Raw genomic sequence first — 16,708 nt, 5'->3', positions numbered from 1 at the left:
TTTTGATTAAATTGCTGAACAGATGAGTAATAGATTGCCATCACTTCATTTCAAACTCAATTCTTGAATACATTAATGCTATTAACCATTGCAGTACTAAAACAACTAAACATAACCCACCAACTTGAGATAGTTGGTACTGTCAATGGGCTACTAAGAACAACCCCAATAGTCATTTTAGTGGGATTTTTGTGATTTTTTTTTTTTCTTGGTGAGGTGGAGGGCAATCATCATAAACCATGAATAAAATGTACAATTTTAATATACTATAGATACATTATTTGTGTATTGAAAGTTCATTATTTAATATATTATCAAATGATGTACATCAAGTATATAGATAATGTACATTTAGTATATTAATAAATATACTTTTTATTTATGGTCTACAGGAAATTTGCCAGTGGAGGGGAGAGAAGGTAGGAGAGAGAGAGGTGAGAGCAGAGAGAAGAAAATTGAACTCCTGCAAAAAGAAATTGACGTTGTAGGTGCACATTAGGCGCACATGTCAGACCAAAGTTGGGTTTGCTCTTAGATAATTGAGGGATTTTTTGTGGGTCTTGAAGAAAAAAAAAATGGCCATTGCTGGTCATCAATTTTATTTATTTATTAAATTTTGCCAGGCCCCCCACCCTCCCTTCCCTTCTCTCCTTGTTGATGAAAAATATCTGACATTTATTTTTAACTGTTTGGCTTGCTCTAATACAACTATAAGATAGGAGGATAGACTCTTACTCATGTGTGTGCTTTTAAGACTTCAAGTAAAAGTCAATTTAAATATTTATTTAAAAATATTTTTTTCATCATTGAAATCTTATCGAGCCCAAACAATATTAGTCTCGTACATCTTTGTAATGACGGGTTAAGTCATTTCGTATTGACAAACGAGTTCCGAATGCAAACAATTCTTAAATTGGGATATAAATATGTATGTCATTTCAAAATCCCAATTGATGAAAGTTGGCACAAGAGGTTTGATGGAAAAAAAAATGCAAAAAAGGGCCTAAAATTGCAAACAAAAAGCTTATCCATAAGAAGTGCCTCTCTTACATCACATGGAAGTGGACGTAATAAAATAAAAACGTAAAAAAAAAAAAAAAAACGGCAGAGTGGGATCTGAGAGTAACGTTACACTTTCACACTCTCTCTTCTTTTTCCCAGTTGTTGGCTGTCATATATGTGAGACATTTTTCAATTGCTATATTATGGGTTGTACTGAACCAGTCAACATGTATGGGACGCAATGAATATTTAGTTGAATTATCATGAACAATATACCGTTGATTTTTCGAGGCATTTTAGTCAATGATCAAATCAGTATTCAGTAATCACATCAATTTATATAATTTATCTTTGAACTGATTTATTGTTGAACTCTATATAAAAAAGATTAAAAAAAAACTAGAGACTTTATTTTACGAGATTAAATTATGAATTATTTTAGTATTTCATTCGTGCGAGATAAAGGGGTTCATTTTACCTTGTGCGTGTCAACATTTAGTCGTGTTTGCTGAACCATTGAGTCACCGTAAGTTACATCATTCTAAATATTCTGTCGGATCAAGATGTGGGAACTTTTGGGATTGAAGATTCAATCTTTTGAAGGACGGGTTAATTTTAAATATAATAAACAGCACATGCTCGGTGGGTTCCAAATTAGGATATAATTTGGGGGAGACTTTCAACATTCGGTTTTTGCACAGTAGGCTGAGGCTGAATGTGGGCTTTTTGAAGTGGCCTTTCTCTGTGGTCCATTGCTGGGCCCATTAACAGTGACTCGTGGCTTGCACTTTCATTTTCATGGGCCTCACTTCTACTTCCCCCACTTGTAATTTTAATTTTACTTTCTTTTTAATTTTTTAATAAATAATTCTTTCCGTTTTTCCTTTTATTTTTAGATATAGTAATAGTAAGGCCAATAATAATGGGAAAACAATTCCAAGAAAGTCTTTCTGGAATCTCTTTAGGGCCAATCACAACTTCCATTCTTGATTGATTAAGTAATAATTAACTCAATAATGATGACATTAATCACTATCTTTTCCTTTTAAGACATTCTCAAGGCATATAGTTCTTGATCAATTTTGCTTTCCCTTATGGGCATATTTCGTGAATTTCTTCCAATGTAACTATAAGTCTTGAATTTGAGTCCTGAGAATGCAACTACCTTAAAATTAATGCGAGAGTACTATGCGTTTTTGCCACCCTTCGAACATGATTAGTCTTGGTGTATAGAATCTAAGTATATCTTGACCGAAAAAACCTATTATTTCACCAAAAAAAAAAATGTCTTCCTTGTAGTACCAAAAAAAAAGTTAATTTCACTAGAGGTCCCTTGTCTTTGGTGGTAATTTCAAATTTAGTCCCAGACTATCATTTTTATCATTTTACGTCCCAGACTATTATTTTTTGGACACTTTTAGTCCTTCTCATGACTTTCTCTATTTTTAGTAAGGGTATTTTTGTCTCTTCATATTTTTCTTTTGTTATTTTTCTGGTTTCAATCCATTTAATTGGTTTAGAACTTAGGTAAACTCTGATTTTTAGTAATCATATTTTTCAACCGGTTTTTAGTAAAGTTCTAAACCAATTAAACCGGTTGCAACTGAAAAAATAACAAAAGAAAAATATGAAGAGACAAAAATGCTCTTACTAAAAATAGAAAAAGTCATAAGAATGACTAAAAATGTCCAAAAAATGATAGTCTTGAACTAAATTTGGAATTGCCACCAAAGACAATTGACTTTGGTAGAATTAACCCCAAAAAATTACTAATTTTTAAGGCTGAGGTGCAAAAGAAAAAGAAAGAAAGAGAATAGACATATCTCCCAAAAGTGAATTAATTGTTCATTTTCGTGTCATGAATTGATTGAATCTATTAAAAATTAATAAATTTTTGCTAATAATGATAAAAAATAAATTAAAAGGGAAAAAATAAAATGAATATGAATGGTTTGGGTAATTAAGGAGGAAAATAGATGCGTGGTGGGATTGGGAACACAAGAATGGAACAGTGTTAATTAGAGTGGGCATGTGGATTATGATGATTTAAGCACGTTCACATGTTGCATTGCTTGGGTAAATAAAAGCATATTTAATCAACATCTTTTCGGGTGTGTTTTTAAAGCTTGTCTTTGTGAGCCATATTGGTGTGTAATTAAGTGTCCACATGCTTCTGTATCATATCTTGCTAATCACTCCATCTTTCTTTATTATTTTCTTTTTACTCCCTAAAGCTTCTACTTATTAAACATAAATGGATGAATTAATGATGCCCCAAATACACCTCAAGTGCTTTACCAATTTAAAAATCGAAAAGTTAATAGCTTTACTTAATTCGCTTGCAGCTACATATAGCATATCGAATTTGGTTCTAATTGGGCAAGCCCCGATAAGGCTGTTATAGTAACCAATATACAAGAAGTCAATTAGTCAAACACTTTGAAGAACTCGTAAAGCATTAAAATACATCATTTAAAGTAAAATTGACGGTTTTTTTTTAATTTAATCAATATGTTAAGTTAAATAATGGAGGAAAGAATTGAAATAAATTATGCCCATTTGCAGATTTGGATATCTAAATTAAAGTTTTGGATTAAAAAAAAAAAAGATTCTAATAATGTGAATAATAAGTTTTGTTATTTAATTCATAATATATATATCAAGATCACATTACAATTTATCTATAGAACTCCAAAAAACTATGATTTACGAGAAAGTCTGCAACATCTATCCAAATAGTTTGTTTTTGAGTGAAGCTCACTTTGTGACCTTAGGCGACAAAGGAGGTTAATCAGGACCAGCCCAGAACCCTTAAAGACTATGCAAATTATAATATGAGTCTATGATGCAAATTTATGGGTTGTTTGATTGGTTGGATGTAGTTGCAATTCAATTACAATATAATTCTTTGGCCATATGAAAATTACAGTGTTTGGTTGGAGGAAATTGCAATTCCACCAAATTGCAAATCACTCATTTTATTAAATTACAATTCATACCTTCCCCCCATATGAATTGCAATTCAATAGGGTAAGAAAATGGAAAAAGGAAGAAAATGACTTTTTTACTGTTGATTATTATTACTAAAATCTAATATAATTACGCAAGGACATTTTAGTCTTTATATCATGATTTCTTTCATTTTCATTACCAATAATACTAAATAATGTAATTTGATTTCCTACTTTGTTCCACATTCTATTCCCACCGAATTACAATTCTTTTCTCCCCTAATTCATTCATTCCAACCAAACACCCAATTATTACATTTAAATTGAACACATATTCATCATTAATCATTATAGTGCTTATTGATGAGTTAATTCGAATTAATATTTCAATATTTAAACAGTATATATAACGAGTTTTGGTAAATATTCATTATTCTTAAAGAAAATTCTCACGGGACTAATTTGCTCATACCAATATTCCTAAACAGGTCATAATTCTTTGTTTCCATTTTTGGTAATATTTTCTTTTTATTTTTAGAATTAATTAAAAGACTATAATATTTTGTAAATATTTATCCAAAAATCTAAAAAGTGGGGGGACCAGTCCATCTTGATTTTTATGGCTATCGAACATAGATTATCGTCAGATGTATACACTTAAGAATAAAATAATCTATCAGTTCAATAGTTGATTAAAACACAGTATTTATTGTAGTAAATAAATAAATTTAATTTGACATTAAGGAGGCAAACTTCTCTTGAATCATCTTAAAAACATATTAATGCATGCATATATGAGGAAGCTTAGTGATTAATAATTTCTATCAAATTTGGTCCACAATAGCATTATTATATATTTATTTTCAATTTTTAATGTTTGCTTGCAAAAGCAAAAATTTCATCGCTCCAAGGACCCGACCCATATTTGATAGGATGGTGAAATGATAAATTATGGTAACTCAACGACCTCTTAGGTGGGAGAACCAATGCATGATGCCCACAAAGAACTCATCACTATATTGGGTGTAACTCTATGTGGCGACTACCATGGCTCAATTATATTGTTCTAATCTGACCATAGGTTTGAGGACTAGTACGTCAATTGAAATATAATCCCACATCAAGACTAATTCTATTTGTGTTGGGTAAGACCTCAAGAGTGACAAAACACTTGTTCGTATATTTTAAGGTAACTACATTCTAGAAGTGTATTATGAAAAGCATACATTATTATTATTATTATTAAGTAAAAATGTGCATGCATACAAGTTGTAGCAAGTAAAACCCAATTGACATGCCACGCACCTTCAATAATTCTTATTCATTGAAAACCATTTGATTCTGAGTGTTAATGTATGGTTATGATGGATGGGAAGGGCTGAGTCACAAATTCTTCATGTGGTGGGGCTCCATAAAAAAAATGTGGATTCAAATTTACTCAACTATTTTTATTTATTACTATGATTATTCTGATCGATATTAAATGTTAGAAGCCAATTCAACGTAACCCTGGGCCAAATGACCATCCACTTGCTCCGCCATTGGTTCTGATCTGAAGTATTATATAAGGTTGATCGATGAGGGTACGGTTAATTAGAATATAAATTAAATTTATATATTGAAAACATTTAGGATCGGAGTGAAATAAAAAGAGTTAATTGGAAAAGAGATGAGAATTAAAAAGTTAATTGAGGAAATAATTAAATTAATTAATGTAATGAAAATGGGAAAAATTAGAAGCCACAGAATAGAATAGAATAGAGATGGAGAATAGAAGAATCCTGGCATTTGGTAGTGGTTGCTTAGCTAATGCCAGATAAACTGAAAGGGTTAATCCACATGGATGACACATGGTTTATGTCTATATTCACATGCCTACCATGTTCAATTAAACCTTTGTGTACATGTAACTTTTCCATATGGGGCCAACAAAGTTGTAGATCCAGACAGCTCATTTTTGGTCCATTTCATCACCCTTAGCTTTAGCTTACCCCCCTCCCCATCCACCTTCAATTCAATTCTGATCTCACAATTAATGTTTTCTAATCTCACCTCTGCAATCTTAATTTCCTTTTCTTTTTTTCACTGCTTCATCTAAACATATATACAACTGATCTGCACTGAATGCATTGGTTGAGTTGATATGATGGATGAGGCTGTAGTCTTTGTGGCAGTAAATTTAATTAATGGGCTTTTGATGATATATATATGGGTGTAAAATGAAATGAAAGAAAAAGTGTCTGGTCTGGATGCTGGCACCACAGGCCTACTCTGATACCAATTGTTAGAATTAGCAGCAAAAGTATAACTTTATTTTTATTTTTTATTTTGATAGTATATGATGCTGGATTCGAGTTTATGAATAGCGGCCAATTAAAAAGAAAGCATTATACGATCTGAAATCTTAGGTATTCCGGCATAAGCATAAGCCAAGCTAGGTAGCAAGCAAGCTAGGTAACACTGCTTTATGTGATGATTTGAATTTACACCAATATTTATTGCTATTGTTGGGGAGTAGTGATGAGAGATTCTGAGATTAAAAAGAGAAAGCTCCTCTTTACTTGAATTATAAAAGCATTTTTGCAATAAAAAGACAAAATCATGCATGTTTTGAAAAAGTGAGTCTAGGCCATGGGTGCCTATTTTCATTTTAATTTATTTTAATTTCCAAAGCTAAGAGACTTCAATTCTTACAACACCCCTTAGCTTCTCCATATTATATATATTCTCTTACACCTTTAATTTGCATTCTGCCATCCATTTATGCACTACTGTAACTAGCTCAGCTCAGCTCAGCTTGCTCGAATATATGGTTGTTATACATATATACTATACCGCCCACACCACCCTACCCTACCATAAGTGCCTGCCTGCCTGCCTTCCATCTCCACTGTTTTCCAAATTACTACTTAGCTTCATCAATTCCCATCATCTTCTCATCTATAACTAATTAATAAGCTAATCTCCATCAATAACCAATAATCTTTGTTTATGTATCTTTTCATGATTGTTATATGTTTCTTCAAACAAATCAAATATATATGCATGCACCTCTAAAGTAAAGTACCATATATAATCTCTATTTCTTAATTACATTAAATGTTCAACATCTCAATAATTTATGATTTAATTGAAAAGAAGTTTGTCATCTACTCAATAACCCGTCTATAACTGATCGGTTCAAACTGATATATAAGATTAATAGGCAACTCCTATAAAGAGTCAAACTTAAAATCTTATGGTTACCAAGCAACTGCCTGATAAACTTGGCTGGGGTTGCCTCTAATAGGGGCATTACGATCATACATATTCGAGCTGCATGCGCTTCAATATATATTACAAATATAAAATAGAATAATAAACATGTGTTGAGCACTTGAACTTGAGCATATAATATATAAATTATCCAACAACGTAACTAACTCAAACTTTTAATTAGTTGTGACAAAACACATTGGTATAAGAGTCCGACTCATGCAAAAGTTCTAGACTACTTTAATTCAATACTATTTACAATTCAATTTTCATATTGTTTAACTTAGTATTAGTCAATATAAGATTTATAAATTAAAAAACCGCATTAGAAAATCTATTAATAATGATCGAGAAGACTCCTTATAAATAAGCTGAATTCAACAATTTAATTCTGAATATAAGATTTATAAATTAAAAAACCGAATTAGAAAATCTATTAATAATGATCGAGAAGACTCCTTATAAATAAGCTGAATTCAACAATTTAATTCTGAATTAGTTTAAATTTAATGTGACTAAAAAAAAAAAAAGCGCGAAACCCCTACCAACCAGATCAATACAAATCTAAATAAAAGATATATTGCCTAGGTAGCTAAGTTTTGTACCTAAACAAGTGATTTGATGTATCAACTTTGAACATTAATTGGCTGTAAGCCAATTTATTTACCAGGAGATGGAACAACTCTTAAGTATGTACGATTATTATTATTATTTTGAATATTACTCTATTACAATGTAGTATCTGTTCATAACTACTTTTTTAACCAAATGATGCACAAAGAGTTAATATTGCTTCCATTGAAGTTCGAACCCACAACCCTCACATAAGGGAGCAACTTGGTGTCATGTAGGATAACTATTTAATAATATATATTTTTTATTAATATTTTCAAAAGAAAAAAAAATTAATAAAACCCTATTGGATGATGTTGGTAGATGCATGCCGCGGGAGGCTAATAATTGAATTAAAATTAATTCTCATTTTATTAGGTCGAACAGAATAATTAATTTTACAAATGTTTAATGAAAGTTGTATGTGCGATCAACTACTGACACTGCGTTAATCACACACAATTAGGAAGCAATTATTTTATTAACAATATTTTACAGCGTCAATCTAGGGATCGCAATCGATAAAAACAAAACAAATTACATTACATATTACCTTGAATATCTTGAGGTTTGAATTCCCAACTGTTCATATTGTCGTAGGATCGAAATTTAATTTATATGATTTCTTAATGTTTCCGACGTTGACGTATTATCTCAATCCAACTCATACCATTTTACTTGTGCCAGTATTTAATTAATTATTTATGTTACAATAATTAACAATCTAAGTCTGCTGACAACTTGTGTCATTCTGTGTTAGATAAAATTAATTGTGACATGTTGCATCATTTCAACAGTGATCAGAGATCAGATATACATCGTTTCGATTTATTTATTTATTTTTAATAATTAATAATACAACTAAACAAAATTTAGTTAATTAAATCTGCAAATTCATTAATGTTATCCTCCATGGCTTATGGCTATCTTACAGCCTCAGAATATTTATCTTGTACAGGACAACATATTTGAGCTGTAGAAAATGGCGCACCTATGCCTATACTCCACAATAGTACTAACAAAATATATGTCAACTTTTCCTAGGCAGCTATAATCTATATCACATCCATGTCCTGGTAAAATACACACAATCAGAAGTATGTAATACATAAAATTGGATTTTAGCTCATCAGTGGTATACACAACTAGTCATTCCGGTCCGTCTTGTTTACGCTTGTAAATAGTATCGTTCTAACTTTTAAATTCTGTTGTGTTATTACATTTTCTAATCATTTATCTTAATATTGATCTTGTTCCCGTTTTCCATCTACAACCTCCATTTATATCGTCCCCTATCTGTACAAAAATTTTTAGTTTTTACCAAAATACTAATGAAAGTTAAGGTTTTCGAAAGATAAATATAACGAGTCGTGACACAAATCAAAATAATATTATTGATGGAGACGGATAGGACCTGTGACACAAATCAAAATAATATTATTGACTTAGTTGGTTAGAGTCATAAAGTGGGATTTATCTACTGCACATTTTCGGATAATAATTGTGGGTATCTCTCGTCATCCAAGAAAAATAGATATAGAGAGAGAATAAGTAGATGTTGGGGTGGTGAAGCAAGAAAGTGGAAAACATGGGAAGAGAGAGCCATCCAGCGAAGCAAAAGGCATAAATTAAAACAGACGAACAAAAAATGATGTTTAAGAAAAGTAATGTATGTACATAGTTTATACTACAAATTATACACGGATCTCATGTATACGCTTCTCTATACATATCTATATCTGAACATTTGTATATCGTGTGGGAATAATATTCCGGTAGAGATAGAGAGATAGAGAGAGAAATGAAAAAAAAATAATACAAATAATAAAATGTGATCTCGACTAGTCTTCTCATCATCAATTACGTACTACCATTCACCTGTTTCTCTCTCCAGATTCATACATGCAGACAATATAAACCGTGCCCGTTTTGCCTCTTGATGTTTACCTACCTTGCTTATGCACCCCACCCTCATCCTCTTTTTACCTTTTTGCCCTTCTCCCCCTCCCTTGGTAATTTTATTTTTTACCCTGGCCTAGCTAGCTTTACCAGAATGAAATAATTCAATTAATTTAGTTGTTATTCGTTGACAAAGATGACCCACGTGCATCATTAATCTCTTCTCACATCACTCTTAGGGCCTTTGATCATCTACCAACCATTCTTTCACTGTTAAAAAGTTTGTTACTTTACCCAAATTCAAGTGAAAAAGGTTAATTTCAGCCACATAAATATGTGGCCAAAATGTAGCAACACCTGTATTAAAAAAGTTATTTTTGAAGTAGTTAAGATTTGATTAGATCAATCTCACTCTGCAGGGTGCAGATAATAATACCGTATGTAAAAGATGAAATTGTTTTATAAATCAAAATTACAAAAAGAAAAGTAGTTTGGTAAATATCAAACTTATGTGTGTGATTAAAGTATATAAAAGTGATGATTAATCATGCTAATGAACAATATAAATTTATAATACAAAGTTAAATGTGGTTGAATTGGTATTAATGAGAAACCGTGGGTAATGTAACATAATGGATTCCTTTACACTCCAAGGTTGTTTCTTGTTTGATTCATGCACGTCAATGATAATATTAGAAAGAAAGATTTATATGTGATTGGGATGAGTGTAATTATTGTTGAAATGCATTTAATATGTTATTGATTGGTTGGGTCCACCCTTTTGGCATTATTTATTGGTTGGTCCCTAAGCTTGGTATTTTTTTGACTCTATAATTCACTAGGAGGGTCTTTGAGTTATTTGCAATCATACGCAAACCAGGCGCCTCTCCTCTCTATTTTTATTTCTATCTTCAAAATTAAAATATCTACTTTATGACTTCCTTTGCTATGCATAGTTTATTTATTATTCCAACCAGAGCCGAATTTTAGGCTGTGTAAGATGGGTTATCACACAAGATCTCAAATTTTAGAGGCGTCCCAAATTTTAAAGGTCAAATATTTTATTTTTACCTAGTTAATTTCGAAATAAAATTTAAAAGTTTTCAATTAAACTTAAAATGTTTTATGAAGAAATGGTAGGAGTATGTGTTATTGTATTTTAACTTGGAGATTTAAGGTTCAAAACTTGTGCACACTATTATTATTGTTATAATTGTAATTTATATTATTATTATTATTATTATTATTATTATTATTATAATTGTAATTTATTTCATAATATGCCTTTTGGCTTTTTCTTTGCGCACAGTAACATTTTATCACCTTATTATTATTATTATTATTATTATTATTATTATTATTATTATTATTATTATTATTATTATTATTATTAGTATTTTTATCCGTGCGTTGCATGGAATAGATTTGTTATAATCTTTAAGAATATTTTGATGAATATACATATATAAATTATAACAACGAATATTATATTGTGCAGTTGATGAAATGAGTTTATTGATTATGTTTTTTGATGTTATCCTTGCTTAAATTCGAGCAAATAATTGCCCAGTTATGTGTGCAGTGCGCGTGCAATGCACATGCGATGTACGGATAACTTTTTTTATTATATATTTAGATAATAAAATTGTTACTATTTCTTTAATCCTTTCAAAATTTGCTAAATATTTATTCAAATACGTGTGAATACGTATCAATGCAGAACACTACTGAAACTTTTTGTGTGAGCAAAAACGGATATGGGGGACCGTTTCTACATTAGAGAGAAACGGTCTCCCCAAATATGCTTTTCCTTGGTTGATATCGGATTAGAATAGTATAGATTAGAAAAAATTAAGGTATTAGTTTTAAAGATTTTGATTTTGGTTGGGCCTCATTTATTTACCCGAACAGGGCCACAAAAATCTAAAAACCGGCTCTGATTCCAACATTGACGACGACAGTGTGGGGATAGATTATATCTAAAGTGGACAGATACCTTGTGGGCACCAGCATTTGGCTATGTCTGTTGAGTCATTGAGTCACCGTAATTTACATCCTTCCAAATGCTCTGTCAGACTGGGGTTGGGGTTCAACTTTTTGAGAGAAGAAGCTTATATATTATTCAAATATGATAAATTTCAAACTAGTATCATGTATTTCTGTTTTTATTAATTTATTTTTTTGTTTCTATTATTTATTATGATTATAATATGCTTGTGGATAACATTGTGATCCCTTAAGCAACATATATTAATTGAATCATTTCTTCTTGCATACGTTATCCTGCAAACAATTAACCTGCTTGATTACCCATTTCATTTTAATTAGCTGGCTGTTATAATATATAATTTACTTGGGTACATATTAATATAAATATTGTACTGTCCAAAATCTTGTGATCAAATACCTATCTAGCTAGACTATAGGTTAACGTTAGATTAATTGTCATAGTATCAATCCCTAAAATTTAAAAAAAGAAAAAGAAAAAGAAAAAAAAAAGAAGAAGTTGGGACTATGGTTTAATTTATATTAAACTGGTATTATATGAATTGAAATAGAAGAACATACAAGGTTTGATATGATTCCGGTTCACAATCAATTTTTAATTTTTTTTTTGAGAATGAAAAATTTAGGATTTTTGGATTATGTGAAATCAATGAATTAGTCTCGAGAATAGGTGCAAATAAGCAATATAATGAAACATAAAAATTAAATAAGATGTAAATGACATCATGCATGGTAGCTATTGCCTTGGAGTCGGTAATGGAGAATGCGATGAACATGAATTACCTACTATGGAGGCATGTTCCTATTTATAGCTTATTACATACCCCTAGTTTCATTATGATATAGAGACTCTTTAAAATCTTCTTCACCCAACTCTTTAAAATCTAGATATATAATTGTATGTGCCCTCAAACTCCATCTAAGCTTGTGAATTTTTAATTCGATCTCCATCATTATTCACACCGCCTCCTCTTACTTACCCCATTTCTTATTCTCGATTAGACCCTTAGTTCTTGGGTTAGGAGGTCCTTAGCGGCCTTGCACTTATTATATATTGGGTTGCCTCATAATCCAAACTCAAAGTTTATGTGTCTAATTGATCGAGATATTATACGGAGTACAAATTTTAAATATGGAAATTAGTTTACAATAAAAATTAATTAAAATGAAATAGAATTAGAGTAATGAGAATTGTGTACCCTTTTATTAGGGTAGGTTGCAACCTAACAGAAATTGACACCATTTACTCCAATTCATAAATGGTTTTGCCTAATGATATGACCTACATCTGACTGCTGTATTGAACTAATGGATACCACCCTTTTTTTTTTTCTTTTTTTTAAAAAAAAAAAAATAATTGCAAAATAAAAAAAAAATAAAAAAATACAGAGCTTTCGATTTCATAGTTCCAGTTGCGGCAAAAAAATTGGAACAACTCAGGATAACCATATTTGTAAAGCTCCAAAATAGTCATCCTCACAGTTGCCTCCTCTTCACCTACGTGTCTGCATTATATTCTCAATTTCCTCGCCCAATTAATATTCTTCTCAACCAACGACTTTGCATTCCTTTACCAGGAATTACTACGTACGGACCTTTATATATATATATATATATATATATATATATATATATATATATGTATGTATGTATCATTGCATTACTTGTTAGCAACAACACCATTTATCTTCTCTAAAAAAATCAATTTTATAATAAATATAGATTCAAGTTATTTACTAGTTAAGTAAACCACACCATCCAGAAAAATAATGTGCAACGGGCTTGATTCGAGAATGTATTTACAATAATTAAACTCGTAACTTTTATATACTAGAGACATACTCTACTCACTGGACTACTCCTTTATATTGTTTGATTTTATTAGTGAGACTTGACCGGAATTATTTATAATTTAATTTAACTTATTTAAATATTTTTTTTTGAATGCTATTGACTCTATTACATTGCAATATCGGTTCAAACATACTTTCTCAACCTAATGAAGCACATAGAGTCAACAACATCTCCAATGAGACTCGATCCCATCATGACCTCTCACATAGGAGAGGTCACTACATGCCATCTGAAGCACAAGGTGCTTGACAATTTATTTTAATATTTAATTTAGTGTTAGTACTTACAATTTATATATTTAGAAATTACATTAAAAGTACTATTAAATAAAATAAAAATTAATTAACTAAAGAAAAAAAAGTTTGATCGGCTAATGAATACTAAGCAAGATATGTCAAATGAGATAAAGCGTGGACCAATGTAAAATGTCTAATTTAAAATTTTTGAAGAAAGTTTAAAGAAAACAACAAACAAAGAGAACTTAGTTTGATCAATGAATAGTATATATGATAATACACGTAAAATAATACAAAAAATAGTAATTATTACTTCTATATCAATTTATGGAGTTAATATCTCCAATGGTCCTCCGAATATTAGCGATTTATCAGTTGTGGTCATTCGAGTTTTAAATGACCTCCAATGGTCCTTCATGTTTTATGTGTTTAGATTGGTTACTCTTGAAATTTCTTCTGATCTTTAGATTAGGATAAGGTTGGTCAATTCATAGGTACTCAATAAATATAATGAATTGTTTTATTATGGTATTAGGATGTAAACATTTTGAGATAAAATTTATGCTGTTAACAATGGTTAAACCAATATTTTTACAATTTGAGAAAAGTTAAAATTTGATCTTTCAATTATGATAACATTCTCAAAATTAATCTTCAATTTTCATCAAATTGTTTAAATGCAATTCTCAAAATGTTGTAACAATATTAATTTTGATTGGTACATTAATTTTTGGGTTAAAGTATGGTAGCTCGCTCTATATAAGGAAATTTTTAAATTCATTATTATATTGTTTTGTTTTTAAATTATTATATTTGAAGAGTATCTTAATTAGGAAAAATTTTAATTAATGAATTTACAAAAAAAGCTGTGGTGGTAAGGAACTTAACTACAAAAGATAATGGAATGACCAAAATTGATATATACTATTGTAGAACTTCAAAAATTATATTTGTACAATTTCAAAGTTAATAACTAATTATGAGAATGACATCATATTCATGAGAACAATATTGGTATTAGTGAATAATATTTATACATTTTAAAATTACATTAAAATTATATTTCTTAGGAAATTAAATCTAAAATTAATTTTGACCATTCAACGGTATGCTAAATTATATTCAGATGGCACCTTTGTGGCTCACTTTGAGTGGAGGTGATCGAACTCCGGTGATGAAGTATTGACTCAATTGGACTCCAACAAATAGAAAAAATATAAAATAGATATTATTTTGTAATACAGTCAATAGTAATTAGTAAAAAAATGCTCTCAAATGTACACTTCCAATATTAGAATTGTTTATAATTTCATCTTTAATATTATTATCTAAATATATAATAAAAAGTTTTTTTCGTACATCGCAGGAGTAATTGGACAATTATTTGCTCGAATACAAGCAAAGATAACAACAAAAAACATAATCGACACAATCCATTTCATTTGTACTATATAATATTCGACTATTCGTTGTTATAATTTATATAATTGTATATCGTTCTACATATTTTTTAAAATATTATAACAAATCCATATCGTGCAAAGCACGTGTGAAATCCTAGTTATTATATATATAAAAAAAAATCATAAAACTCTAGTCTCACAGCCACACTTTGTGGGATAAAGTTTTAAAATTTGTACTTAGGCACTTAAAAATTTATAAAATTTCAATATAATCTTTATTACAAAGTAAATTACAATTTAGTCTACCATGGGAGAAAATGATCCAATTTTAACACCAAATCACTTTTTCATCAATCATTTTTGTCCAACTTTTTTTTTTTAAATAATGAAACCACCCCTATAATCATATTAATATTTTATTTATAAAAAAAACACTTTAGCTAGTAATGTAATTTTGTGAATTCAATCCATGATCTTGCTTTTATTCTTCATAAGATAATAGAAAAAAAAAAAAAACAAGAACCTTATTTGCTAAGCAATTGTTTATATATCGGTTACAACTGTGGTTGAAATCTGTGGGCGGCTGTGAATCCATTCCGGTATAATTTGATAGTTTTCCTATTCAGCGGCTGACAGACACCGGTATTGAGTATCGGTTAGAAATTACTATATTTGCGTTAGTTTATTACCATTACATCGCATTTTTACCTTACTCGGATATTACAATAATAATAATAATAATAATAATAATAATAATAATAATAATTATTATTATTATTATTATTATTATTAATTATTATTATTATTATTATTATTATTATTATTATTATTATTATTATTATTATTATTATTATTATTCCGTATAATACTTACTCGATCATATTTTACCATTCTTATTTACTATTTATTGATAAAATCAACTCTTTATTCTATACTTATTTTTTTTATAAATATTTTGTTATTATTTATAAATTTGTTTTTTTTTGGTGTTTAATTTTAATTTCAAAGTAATTTCTAAAATTATAAATTGTATATTGACTTAATATTATGAAAAACAAGTGTTCTTAATTGAATTGGATAGTCAAGACATTGTGGTCTAACGGCATTATGGCACGGAGGTTGCACTCTATATGGGAGATTGTGGATTCGAGGTTCAGTTGAGGCAATACTATATTGTAATAGAGTCACTAGCAAAAAAATTGAATTGGACACATAAATGAGATAGATGAATAAAAATAAGATTGAGGCTGTAAATTATTAATTATTAATTAGTGTAGGAGGAAGGGGGCAAAAGAGGAAACAGAGCTAAAAATGGAGTAAAATAATGGGAGGACAACTCAAACAAATCTGAGATCAATGATCAGGAGATCCAAATAAAAAAAAAAAAAAGAGTGAGATTAAAAAAGTTGAGGGGGTGAAAATGGGAGACACGTTAGGGGCAAGGCGGTCATTTGGGTGTTGTAGCCAAACAGGTCACTGAAATCCAAAA

The sequence above is a fragment of the Ipomoea nil genome, unplaced genomic scaffold, assembly GCF_001879475.1.
Source record: "Ipomoea nil cultivar Tokyo-kokei standard unplaced genomic scaffold, Asagao_1.1 scaffold3321, whole genome shotgun sequence".
In the NCBI taxonomy this organism is placed as follows: domain Eukaryota; kingdom Viridiplantae; phylum Streptophyta; class Magnoliopsida; order Solanales; family Convolvulaceae; genus Ipomoea; species Ipomoea nil.
This window is presented reverse-complemented; position numbering follows the sequence as displayed.